The sequence below is a fragment of the Prunus avium genome, chromosome 8 (assembly GCF_965620075.1).
Source record: "Prunus avium chromosome 8, drPruAviu1.hap1.1, whole genome shotgun sequence".
In the NCBI taxonomy this organism is placed as follows: Eukaryota; Viridiplantae; Streptophyta; class Magnoliopsida; order Rosales; family Rosaceae; genus Prunus; species Prunus avium.
The window spans coordinates 1648439-1661023 of NC_142291.1; the positions used below are offsets into that span (position 1 = coordinate 1648439).

A 12585-nucleotide genomic window follows, 5' to 3' on the forward strand; every position below is an offset into this window, starting at 1 on the left:
CTTTTCCTTATAAAACCAAAACTAATCTCTCGAAAAGCATGCCCGTTGGCACGGCAAGTGAGGAAGTATCCTCATCGATAAACAAGAACGAATGAATATATATATATATATATGGAAAAAAATCACCTAGTTTGTACCAGGGAAACAATCAAACTGGAGGATTGTTTGACTAGTCTACATGGAAGAATCCTCAATTGGCCATGTGGCTAGGGAATGATCTGTCCAAATGGGACTAAGCTCACTAGCACGTACAACAGAATCCTCAATACTCGCACGCCTGTGACAAGTCCTACACGCGCAGACTACCCCGCTAAGAGTCTATGAAACACCCCGTCAAGGGTGCCCAGGTTCCAACGTATCCAAGAATCTCAAGTTCCCAATCCAAAGTTCCAAATCCGGAGAGGTACATAGGGTAGTGCTTATAGCACTTCAAACTGACATACTAATCTCATTCCTTTCCACAATTTCACATCAACACCCCAAGTACCCCACACATAACCAACATAGATATAAATTCTCAAAATCCATATGTATAAACTCAAGATACTCAAATATGCCAAAACTCAAATATATAATGCAAACGTTTTATAAAAACATTAAATTTAACAATTGAATATATAATATATTCAATGAACCATTAAAACAATATGCATAAATTTTTCCATCATAAAACCATGCTTATTATTTGAAAACAAAGTACACTCACAAGTAGTCTCACACAGCTTGGCCCTGAAAGGGTCCCGCTTGCTGTGTGCGAGTAGGTGGAGTACTTATTTCAGAATACGAGTATGAAATTAATATAAAACGCTTCGAACGAGAACTTTAAATTAAAATCTTAGTTTCCCGGGCTTCAAGTAAGTGTACGAGGAACGAGGCGTTCGTAAGTTTCCACTACGTGTTTCGGATGAAGGTATAGCCTCGAAAGACGCTCAGTTAACTGGGCAGTTAAACTTTCCAAATTGAGTCAACCGGGCCCACGAGACCCATGACCTCCGTTTTATGATCTGGAACATCCGGGGCTCCAATTCACGATTCGCGAATCCTTACACATCCTAGGGATGCCTAGATCAACATATATTGAAATGGAGTCGATCCAACAGTCTGAACATGTCGAACTCGGATAACTCCTAAGATGCGATATCTGATCGACAATCAAACAATAACCAAATTCAAATCCGAGAATATCCTCATGCAAGAGACGACATGGGGATCATTTTAGGACTTAAGGACCAGCCAAAAAGTGGCCCATGTGCTGCCCCATGCGCCGTCAGTGCGTGGGTGTCCAAAGCAATTCCGGCGATCGAAAAAACTTCAAACCGCCGGTCAAGACTTATACCTACATGACCAGTACATAGGGTAGTGCTTATAGCACTTCAAACTAACATACTAATCTCATTCCTTTCCACAATCTCACATCAACACCCCAAGTACCCCACACATAACCAACATAGATATAAATTCTCAAAATCCATATGTATAAACTCAAGATACTCAAATATGCCAAAACCCAAATATATAATGCAAACGCTTTATAAAAACATTAAGTTTAACAATTGAATATATAATATATTCAATGAACCATTAAAACAATATGAATAAATTTTTCCATCATAAAATCATGTTTATTATTTGAAAACAAAGTACACTCACAACTAGTCCCACACAGCTTGACCTTGAGATGGTCTCGCTTGCTGCGTGCGAGTAGCCGGAGTACCTATTTCAGAATACGAGTACGAAATTAATATAAAACGCTCCGAACGAGAACTTTAAATTAAAATCCTAGTTTCCCGGGCTTCAAGTAAGTGTACTAGGAACGCGTTCCTAAGGTTCCACTACGTGTTTCAGATGAAGGGATAGCCTCGGAAGACGCTCGGTCAACTGGGCGGTCAAACTTTCCAAATTGAGTCAACCGGGCCCACGAGACCCATGACCTTTGTTTTACGATCTGGAAGTTCCTATGAGTTGAACAAGGTTCATAATACACGTCCTGCAAGTTTGGTCCCGACCGGATGGTCGGTTATCGTTTAACGCAAACTTTAAGTTATTGAATCGGAACATCCGGGGCTCCGATTCATGATCCGCGAATTCTTACACATTCTAGGGATGCCTAGATCAACATATATTGAAATGGAGTCGATCCAACGGTCTGAACATATTGAACCCGGATAACTCCTAATATGCGATGTCCGATTGACAATCAAACGATAACCAAATTCAAATACGAGAATATCGTCATGCACGGGACAACATGGGGATCATTTTAGGACTTAAACGACTATCCATGTTACACATAAGTGTTTCTCGCTAGCTAGGCCATTAACTTGAATTCTTATTAATAAATAAGTTTCTAGCAAAAACGCTTAGTGGTTATAAGTAGATGAGTGAATCTATAAATAAAGGAACATTTCAAGCAATTTCTAGATAGTTATATATATAAATTTCTAGATAGTTAACCATTGGGCTCTTAATCTCAAGAAATTCCTAACAGACATGTTTGGAAGATACATTCTTTTCAACTGGTCCAACTTCAGACTTCATGTTCTTCTAAGATTCTCCTCCGTTGCCTGATAACATCAGCACGCTGCTTCTTTCGTTGCCTGCTTATTTGAATGAAGAAACATCTATGAATCAGATATCCAGGACAAAATATTATCTATTGCATTTACAAGATAAAAGAAGAGGTAGATTCTGGGGTTCTGAAGGAATTCTACTGCTCAACAACCACAAAATTTTACTGCAATGCAAGTTCAAAACCAAATGAAGATGATAAATTATGACAAGCAAACCCTGGTTCAAGACAGGAATTCAATACACTATCAAATCTCAAAACAGGTTCACAATGGAATCAAGCCAAAAAAAATTTGACCAATCTGTTTTCAAACAGCTATTCTGACCTGTTTAATTAATAATGTCACACTTTAGAAACCAATAAAAGTTGCATGATATCTAGCATTAACAAATACTTACCCTCATGGCTTTAATACGCCCCTTGAATCGACGTGACCATTCAAGTTCAGACATAATTCTGTTATCCTCGCCAACTTGCACATAATCATGATGAGGTTCTTCCCTATCGATGCTCAGATTATCTATATTCGAGATAGATGATGGATGTGTGACACCCTGAATTTCCATAATTAATTCATGATGATACTGCTTCTCATGAGCCTTCATCTGCATGCATCATGCCAGAATTTAGTTAACTTCCTTGCATATGATCACATCATAAAATGGCAGAAAGATATCGTGCATCTCAACATTAAACAGCATTACATTCTTTAAAACCTGCCTACGTACCTTCTTCCGCTTTTCCTTTGCAGCTTCTGCTTCTGCTCGGTTAATAACACCTTTGGCCAGTAACTTTAGAGGATCTTCCAAGTCTTCTCTTTCCATTCCAAGCATTGTGTCACATCCCGGATCGACTCCGCCGTAGCACGATATTGTCCGCTTTGGGCCCCCCTTCTCTGGCCCTCACGGTTTTGTTTTTGGGAGCTCACGACTAACTTCCCAGTGGGTCACCCATCCTGGGATTGCTCTGGCCCCCAACTCGCTTAACTTCGGAGTTCCTACGACTCCGAAGCCAGTGAGCTCCCAAAAAGCCTCATGCTAGATGGATGCGGGCATGTACATATAAGGCACATCAACCCCCTCTCCGTTAGTCGATGTGGGATCTTACACATTGGCAGGACTTCATTTATGCCAGCAGCCCTCCCTCGTTCAGTGATCTCGAAATAGTCATTATCATCAAAAGGTGACAAGTGTGGAGGAAGATCCCTGTTAAAAGAGCACTAAATCAATGATCTTACAAGTCATGAAATTATATTAGCCAATAGAGAAATGAAAAACACAGCTAAGGAAAGCAGACCATAGCACGAGTATTATAACTAGCCATTTCATCATGGTGCAAGGCATAGAGATGAACACCACGCAAAATAAGAGAAATTGTCCTTCAATATTACCTTCCCACCAAATAATCCCCAGTTGGTAAAATGATCCGAGCATTTACACAATCATAGACCCACTGTGGCTGAACACATTGTCTACCACAGATCTTCCCATCATGCCTTGGCCTGTCAATAATCTGCAGAACATAGAAGCAGTGTAGCATTGAGAACTGTTATACTAAAGACTAGCTTTTGGTTTTTTTGTTTCCTTCTTTGGCAAGTGACACTACAGTTTTCATATATGTGTAAGATGGTAATACATCTTAGACTCATTAAAGTGATCTTCTAATCACTAAGGGATTGCTAGGACTCCTAGTTAATCAAGAACTCAATACACTTACTCGACCAGCAGCTTTGATAATATGTTAAACAAAATTCTAAAGCTTTTGGGATTCCTAACTCTATCAGGATTGAGACTCCAACATCTACTGCAATAAGGACATCTCCTAGAGTTCCTTGATGGGCAAAACTCTAAGAGATATATGCATATAAATAGAGAGCTCCCTCCAGAACCAACAACACGTTTTCAGCTATCAGAAATTCACCCCATCAGAATAAGCATACAGTGTTGGTTTTCTTGGAGAAGAACTTTCTAATTCCTACGACTATTCTGGACAATGGCAGCTGAGAATCAAGGTTAGTATATTTGATTTTATAGCTTATCTAGAACTTACATGTGGTATCAGAGCTTAAGTTATATTATCTCTTATCTAACCAATTTTAAGAATCAAGAAAATCAAGAAAATCAAGTTCTACAAACTGTCAAGTTTCAAAACAGTTTTCATAAAGCTTGGCACGATAACAGTATAAAGATTATCACTTTGTCGTGACAAGAGAAAGCATTGATCGTTGAATGCATATCTCTTACAGTATATTGAGTAAGCCAAAGCAAACTCAATAAACTGCAAGATCTATACATTCAAAGGTTCACGATCAAGATTGTGCTGCAAGAAATTACATGGAGAAATTGCTCTCTATCCAAATATGTGAGTACATCTTCATGTAATTACTTGTGGCAGAACAACATGGGATATGAAGCATACAAACTAGTATGAAATTTTTCTTATCCAAAGATAAGGAAGGTTTTGTTCAAAAGAAGTTTGTATTTTTCATACCTCAGTGGTTGATAAATATGAACGAATCTCTACCTAAAGGTGAGGATCGAACATATTTAATTTAAAGTTTTTGGGGCTAAAGTTTTAAGTATACATGTTTATATGTTTTCAGTTAACCACAACTCAATTGAGACTCTCATTGGCTCAAACTATAAGAAATGGAAAGAGGACTTGGAAATTGCTTTAGGTTTGCTCGACTATGAAATGGCTTTGGAAGAAGATGCTCCTGTTGTACCTGCTGCAAATGCATCTGCAGAAGTTAAGAATAAGTATGCCAAATGGATCAAGGCAAATAAAATGGCTATCCTAATTATGAAGAGGTCGATTTCTCCATCTGTTAAGGGGAGCATAACAACATCTGAAAACGCAAAAGATTTTCTTAAGTCAATTGGGGAGTTTTTCCAGGAATCAAAGAAGGCTGAGATAGGTACATTGATGGGGCAACTCACTGATGTCAAGTACAATGGAGAGGGCTGTGTTAGGACTCACATACTCAATATGCTGGACATTGGGAACGAACTGAAGGCACTCAATGTCAATGTAGACGAGACAATGATGGTACACTTTGCTATTAATTCTCTGCCAAATGTTTTTAGACATCTCAAAAGCACATATGTGGCTCAAAAGGAAATCTGGAAAATCACAGACCTCATAAGCATCTGTGTGCAGGAAGAGCAAAATATAAGAAAGGAGAAAGCTGAGGAACATGTCAGTTTTGTACACGAAGCCAAACCAAAAGCCAAGGAGACTGTTAAGTACAAAACTGCAGGCAAGAAAGATAAGAAGGAAGCAGATTCAAAAGGACTGAATCCAGTAGGCCTCAAGTGTTTCTTCTGCAGAAAATTTGGACATATGAAGAGAGATTGCAGAAGGTATAAGCGTTGGCTGGAAAAACAGAAGGGAAAAGGTAAGAAGAATTTGGTTTCAGTGGTTTATGAATCTAACATAGTTGAAGTTTTATCTGATTCATGGTGGTTAGATAGTGGTGCAACAGTTCATGTGGCTAATTCTTTGCAGGGGTTCAAAAGCAAGAGGGTGCCAAGCAAGGATGACTTGAAGGTGTTCGTGGGAAATGGAGAAAGAGTCAAAGTAGAATTTATTGGTTTAGCTAGTCTTGTTTTGGATTCTGGTTTTGTTTTGGATTTGGTAGATGTAGTTTATGTTCCTACTATGACAAGGAACCTTTTATCAGTTAGTAAACTTGTTCAATCAAACTTACAGTTCGAGTTTGATAAGTTTGGATTCTCCATTTTCAGAAATAAAAGTTATGTTGGCAATGGCATTATTATTGATGGAATGTATCGTCTAAACTGCAATTCTCCAAATCAAAGCACTGCAAGATTAAATGTGATAAGTACAAAACAGTTAAGAACAGAAGAATCATATACACTTTGGCATAGAAGACTTGGACATATCTCAAAAGAAAGGATGAACCTCTTAAGCAAAGAATCTATGCTACCACCACTTAATCACCATGATCAAGATAAAGTCTGTATTGAATGTGCAAAAGGGAAAATGACAAACTTACGAAAGAAAGGAGCAATAAGGAGTGAGAAATTGCTAGAGATAATACATACAGATATCTGTGGACCTTTTCCAATTGATACACATGATGGTTATAAATATTTTATAACTTTCACAGATGATTTCTCAAGGTATGGATATGTGTATTTGATAACAGAAAAGTCAAAAGCCTTAGACATGTTTAAAATATACAAAGCTGAAGTGGAAAAGCAATTAGATTCGAAGATAAAGATAGTAAGGTCTGATAGGGGTGGAGAGTTCTATGGAAAATTCACTGAGAAAGGAAGAAATCCAGGACCTTTTGCCATTTTCTTGCAACAAGAAGGCATTGTGGCTCAGTACACGAATCCTGGAACACCACAGCAAAACGGTGTGTCAGAGAGAAGAAATAGAACTTTGATAGAGATGGTGAGAAGCATGATGTGCTGCACAGTATTACCAAACTTCTTATGGGGAGAAGCTTTGAAAACAGCAAATTATTTGCTTAATAGAACACCTACTAAAAGTGTTGACAGAACTCCCTATGAAATCTGGTGCAATAGAAAACCAAGTTTTAATCACTTGAGAACTTGGGGATGTAGAGCAGAAGCCAAACTCTATAATCCAATGCAAAAGAAGCTTGACTCAAAGACAGTTAGTTGTTATTTTGTGGGATATCCAGAAAGGACAAAAGGCTACAGATTTTATTGTCCAAAGCACAATACAAGGTTTGTAGAGACGCAAAGGGCAATCTTCCTTGAGGAGGAGAATACAGAAAATGAAAGTGACGAATTTGAGTTTGATGAAATATTAGAGCATCAGGAACTTGCAGTAAAAGAAAAACAAGGAAAGGAGACTACAATAATTCCATTTGTTAACAAAGCAGCCACACCAATTCATGAAGATATCCACCACGATCAGGAAATAAATGTAGAAGCTGAAATACAAGTGGCACAACCTCATAACCAAGAACTAAGAAGGTCTCAAAGACCTAGAAGGCCAGCTTTGTCAAATGACTATCATGTTTATTTGCAAGAAGCTGAACAAGATATCAACAACTTGGAGGATCCTGTGACTTTCAAACAAGCTGTGGAAAGTGACAGATGTGAATATTGGATGGCAGCTATGGAATCTGAACTCGATTCAATGAGCCAAAATGGAGTTTGGAAACTTGTCAAATTGCCACAGAGTTGTAAACCTATAGGCTGCAAGTGGGTTTACAAAACAAAGAAAAATCCACAAGGGAAAATTGATAGATACAAGGCCAGACTAGTGGCAAAAGGCTACACTCAACAGGAAGGGGTGGACTACAATGAAACTTTTTCTCCAGTTTCTACCAAGGATTCATTTAGGGTGATAATGGCTTTGGTAGCACACTTTGATCTACACCTTCATCAAATGGATGTTAATACGGCTTTTTTAAATGGGAACCTGAATGAGGAGATCTACATGAAGCAACCAGATGGTTTTGTTTTAAAAGGGGAAGAAGATCTAGTCTGCAAACTGCAGAAATCTATCTATGGTTTAAAACAAGCCTCAAGGTAGTGGTATTTGAAATTTGATGAAGTAGTGAAATCTCAAGGTTTTGTTGATAATCCACTGGATGAATGCATTTATATGAAGTTTAATGGAACAGACTTCTTATTCATGCTCTTATACGTTGATGACATTCTTTTGGCAAGTAGTAATTTGTCTCTGCTTCATGACACCAAGAGGATGTTGTCTAATCATTTTGACATGAGTGATTTGGGAGAAGCCAACTATGTTTTGGGAATCGAAATTAAAAGGGACAGAGAAAGAAAGTTACTTGGTTTATCTCAAAAAGGATATATTGAAAGAATACTCAAGAGATTCAACATGGACAATTGCACAGGTTGTGATGTGCCCATGTCAAAAGGCGACAAACTGAGCAGTGATCAGTCCCCTAAGACTGAGCAAGAGAAGGATGAGATGAGGGATAAACCTTATGCATCATTAGTAGGAAGCTTAATGTATGCACAAGTCTGTACCAGACCTGACCTTGCTTTCTGTATTAGTGTTCTTGGAAGGTTTCAATCAAATCCAGGACAAGCTCATTGGGTTATAGGTAAGAAGGTGCTAAGATATTTGCAGAGAACTAAGGAATACAAACTGGTTTATAGAAGAGTGGATGATTTGCGACTGGAAGGATATGGAGATGCTGATTTTGCTGGTTGTTTGGATACCAAAAAGTGCACATCAGGAGTAGTGTTTATGTTTGCAGGGGGAGCAATAGCTTGGAAAAGTGTTAAGCAGCAATATGTGTCGACTTCAACCATGCAAGCGGAATTTTTGGCAATTTATGAAGCCACCTCTATGGCAATGTGGCTTAAGAACTTCATGTCTATGTTGAAAGTTGTAGATTCTGTGCAGAGACCTATACAATTGTGGAATGACAATAGTGCAGCAGTATTTTTTGCAAAAGGAAATAAAAGGTCATCAGGAATGAGGCATCTGCAGTTGAAGTTTCTATCAGCCAAGGAAAAGATCCGAGATGGTCACACAGCTTTGGATCATATTGGTACAGACCTTATGATTGCAGACCCTCTAAATAAAGCTCTGCCTAACCATGTTTTTCATAGGCATGTGAATAGCATGGGTCTGTTAGTGAATTTTGATGCTTAAAGTCAGTGGGAGTCAGTGGGAGCTAGAGGTTACAGTTTATTTTTCTTTTGTTATTTTTAATTTATATGACAGTTGATAATATAAGTCTGGAGTTTTTCATTCTTCATATATTGTCGTAATATGTGTTTTAACAAATGGTTTAAAGTACAAACTGCAAGAGTGCTAGCTTTAGTTTTGCAGTTTGCATCCATGAATGAGTTAATAAAGTATCTTTTGATAAAAGACCTTAGCAGTCTTGTAAGGGTGAGCAAAGACAGTTTGTGATTATTTAACATTCTTACAGTCAATCACAACAGTTTCTCGATCTCAATCCAGTTGGAAGCCTTATGTGTTTTCAAAGGTTCATATGTGTGATTGTAAAAGTCTTGGATGTTATATATCCAATGAACTTCGACGGTTCCATGTGAAACTTTGTTAATGACAGCGGCTTGATTTTGGAATAGAGAAGTGATGAGTTCTACATGGCCATTAAGAGGTTAACTTTGAAGTCTCAAGTGATTATTGATCAAGTGGGAGAATGTAAGATGGTAATACATCTTAGACTCATTAAAGTGATCTTCTAATCACTAAGGGATTGCTAGGACTCCTAGTTAATCAAGAACTCAATACACTTACTCGACCAGCAGCTTTGATAATATGTTAAACAGAATTCTAAAGCTTTTGGGATTCCTAACTCTATCAGGATTGAGACTCCAACATCTACTGCAATAAGGACATCTCCTAGAGTTCCTTGATGGGCAAAACTCTAAGAGATATATGCATATAAATAGAGAGCTCCCTCCAGAACCAACAACACGTTTTCAGCTATCAGAAATTCACCCCATCAGAATAAGCATACAGTGTTGGTTTTCTTGGAGAAGAACTTTCTAATTCCTACGACTATTCTGGACAATGGCAGCTGAGAATCAAGGTTAGTATATTTGATTTTATAGCTTATCTAGAAAAATTTCATATCTTTGAAGAGTTTCTTGCACTCCCTCGTCTCATTATCCTCTTTATCCTCACCCGGAACATCCCCAACAAGGTGCATCGATACACCAGGTTCATTTGAGGGGAGTTGATGCTGCAGTTGTGCAAGTCTTAGTTCAGACTCATCAATTGAAGGTCCAATCTGCTGGCTCTCAACTTTCCCAGATCCAGACAAACTTGGAGTTTGGTGATCCCACGCAGAGGATTGAGAGTTTGCATCAAAGTACCTTGATAGAGCATAAAGATCTACAATCGAATTAAATCATACTCATGCTCCATTAACACACACAAGATCCACAACTCAACATTGCCAAAAACTCTAAGTTAAAGCTAAGGAAAGCAACTAGTAAAAATGCATACCTGCTGCTACAGCTTCCAATCGAGGATCAAGAATGGGTGGATACCTCACATTTATGGAATGATATAAATGACAATTCACAAAGGCAAGAAGTGCCTGCACCGGGGAGGGAGCTAAGACTTCTTATAAGAAAAGGAAAGAAAAATCTTAATGGATGTTACAACGAATGTATGATCAAGAAGGTCAAGTAACCAGTTCATTGGAAGGAAAGCAAAGAAGAAGCTTAATGGATGCTAAAGTTACGAAATACCATTTACAGCTAGCACATATATTGATTTTAAATAGAAGAATAAAAGAATGAAACCTCGTAAAACTCCAAAAAGTTTAGCATGATATTGAAGTCAATATCATCAGTCAAAACTTGCTGCAAAGGGTGAGGAGCCAGCCATGTGACCTCTTGCCCTTTAACCTCGGCCTGCACAGACATACAACACAACGGTGCCGTATAAATCCTCTGTACCCAAATAACACAAGATGCCGCAGTTAAAGTTAAACATTTAAAGAAACCGTGATATAGGGTATGCTACCGCTACCGCACCTGATAATATATGCCTTTAACAGACACAAAGACTCTACGCAATCTATGAGTACGAGATATGTAAGCTTGCCATTCATGAGCCAACCTAGAGAAAAAAATATGAAAGCAACAAAAGGCTTAAGAAAATCAGACTCGGTAAAATCAGATCGTGCATGGAATGATGCAATTCAACATATATAATTGTTTTTTCATATGCTCCAACGCCAGCCTCACCTCCGAGAGTTATGGATGCGTTTCACTTCGATACAGCCCTCAATAGCAGGTAAGGCAGCAAAGAGGTGAACCATTGTGATACAGTCATCCAAATCTCTAAGAGCATCAAGGAATTTCGGATACCTGCACAATTTCGTGGAACATAACAAATGACAATCGGCAGAGATTCATGACATACAATGAGAGAGGGGGAGAGACAGAAGCAACATCAGCATACTTTAATATATATATTGAATAAGAATAAGAAAAAGTTAACCTCTGCAAAATAATTTTGTCTAATTTGTAAGAAGGTCTTCTTTGTGTGAGAAGAGTAGCAAGATCCCGGTTCTTCTTGGCCTCGGCTTTCTTTATTTTGTGTTGATAAGCCCTGATCTCTCTCAAGCGCTCGAGTAATGGTTCATGTTGGATGAACGAAACATCCTTTAAGTGATAATAAGTATGGTGATTCCCTTTGGTCTTTTTCTTTGGCTCCCTTGGGAATATCCCCTTGAGAATACATAGTTTCCTAAAATTTGCATGATTAGCCATAAAAATCATCATGAAATACTACTGCGTAATATGCACAAGACAAATTATTATTTTCTTAATTTCCAAACAATAAAAACGTTTATAGATAATAATTATAACAGAAAGAAAATATATGCAGCTGAGCTAGTCTCAGTCATCACTGAAGAAAGAACAATAATAAACTTTAGGAATATAATATATATATATATATATATATGCGGAAGTTACATATACACACAGGAGAATGAATGGATGATACTACAAGTTTAATCTGTGAGGTAGGTATGGGGAAGGAAGACTGAGAAAAACAGACAGACCTGAAGAGGGATAGACTGACTTGAAGTTGCTTGACGGCTTGTGACCTGGTGATGTACCTTGCAGCATTACCTTCCTTTTTCTTCCCCTGAAAAAATTATACAAAAGAAAATTAAGCAGCTGTGTCTAAGTTAAGAGAAAATGTTTATTTATATATTACAAATTGGAAATGTTGATTTGAATAGTGATTGGTGATGATATAGCCTATAGATGAACAACTTATTGAGGAGATTTAGAACTTACGGGAGGCCTGTAGTGCTTCGCCATGTCTGTGGAAGGAAACTCAGAGAGAGAGAGAGAGGGTTCTGTCTTCATGCGGCGGGGGTCTTCTTTGTACGTAGAGTTCGTCAATGGACAGGGGCCGGGCTTTACCGGTTTTATTTATTTTTTGGGTCGGGCCGTGTGGGCACAATTTGTCTTTTAAATCTTATTCTTACATATTTTTTGAGGCACACCTTGTAGGGGAGAGGCTACAGTGCG

General features: G+C 38.2%; 1 pseudogene; it reads right to left on the reverse strand.

Annotated features, from left to right (window-relative positions):
- Nucleotides 1-2527: 2527 nt before the first annotated feature.
- On the reverse strand, nt 2528-12372 carry LOC110753632 (pescadillo homolog; annotated as a pseudogene).
- Between the last annotated feature and the right edge of the window lie 213 nt (nt 12373-12585).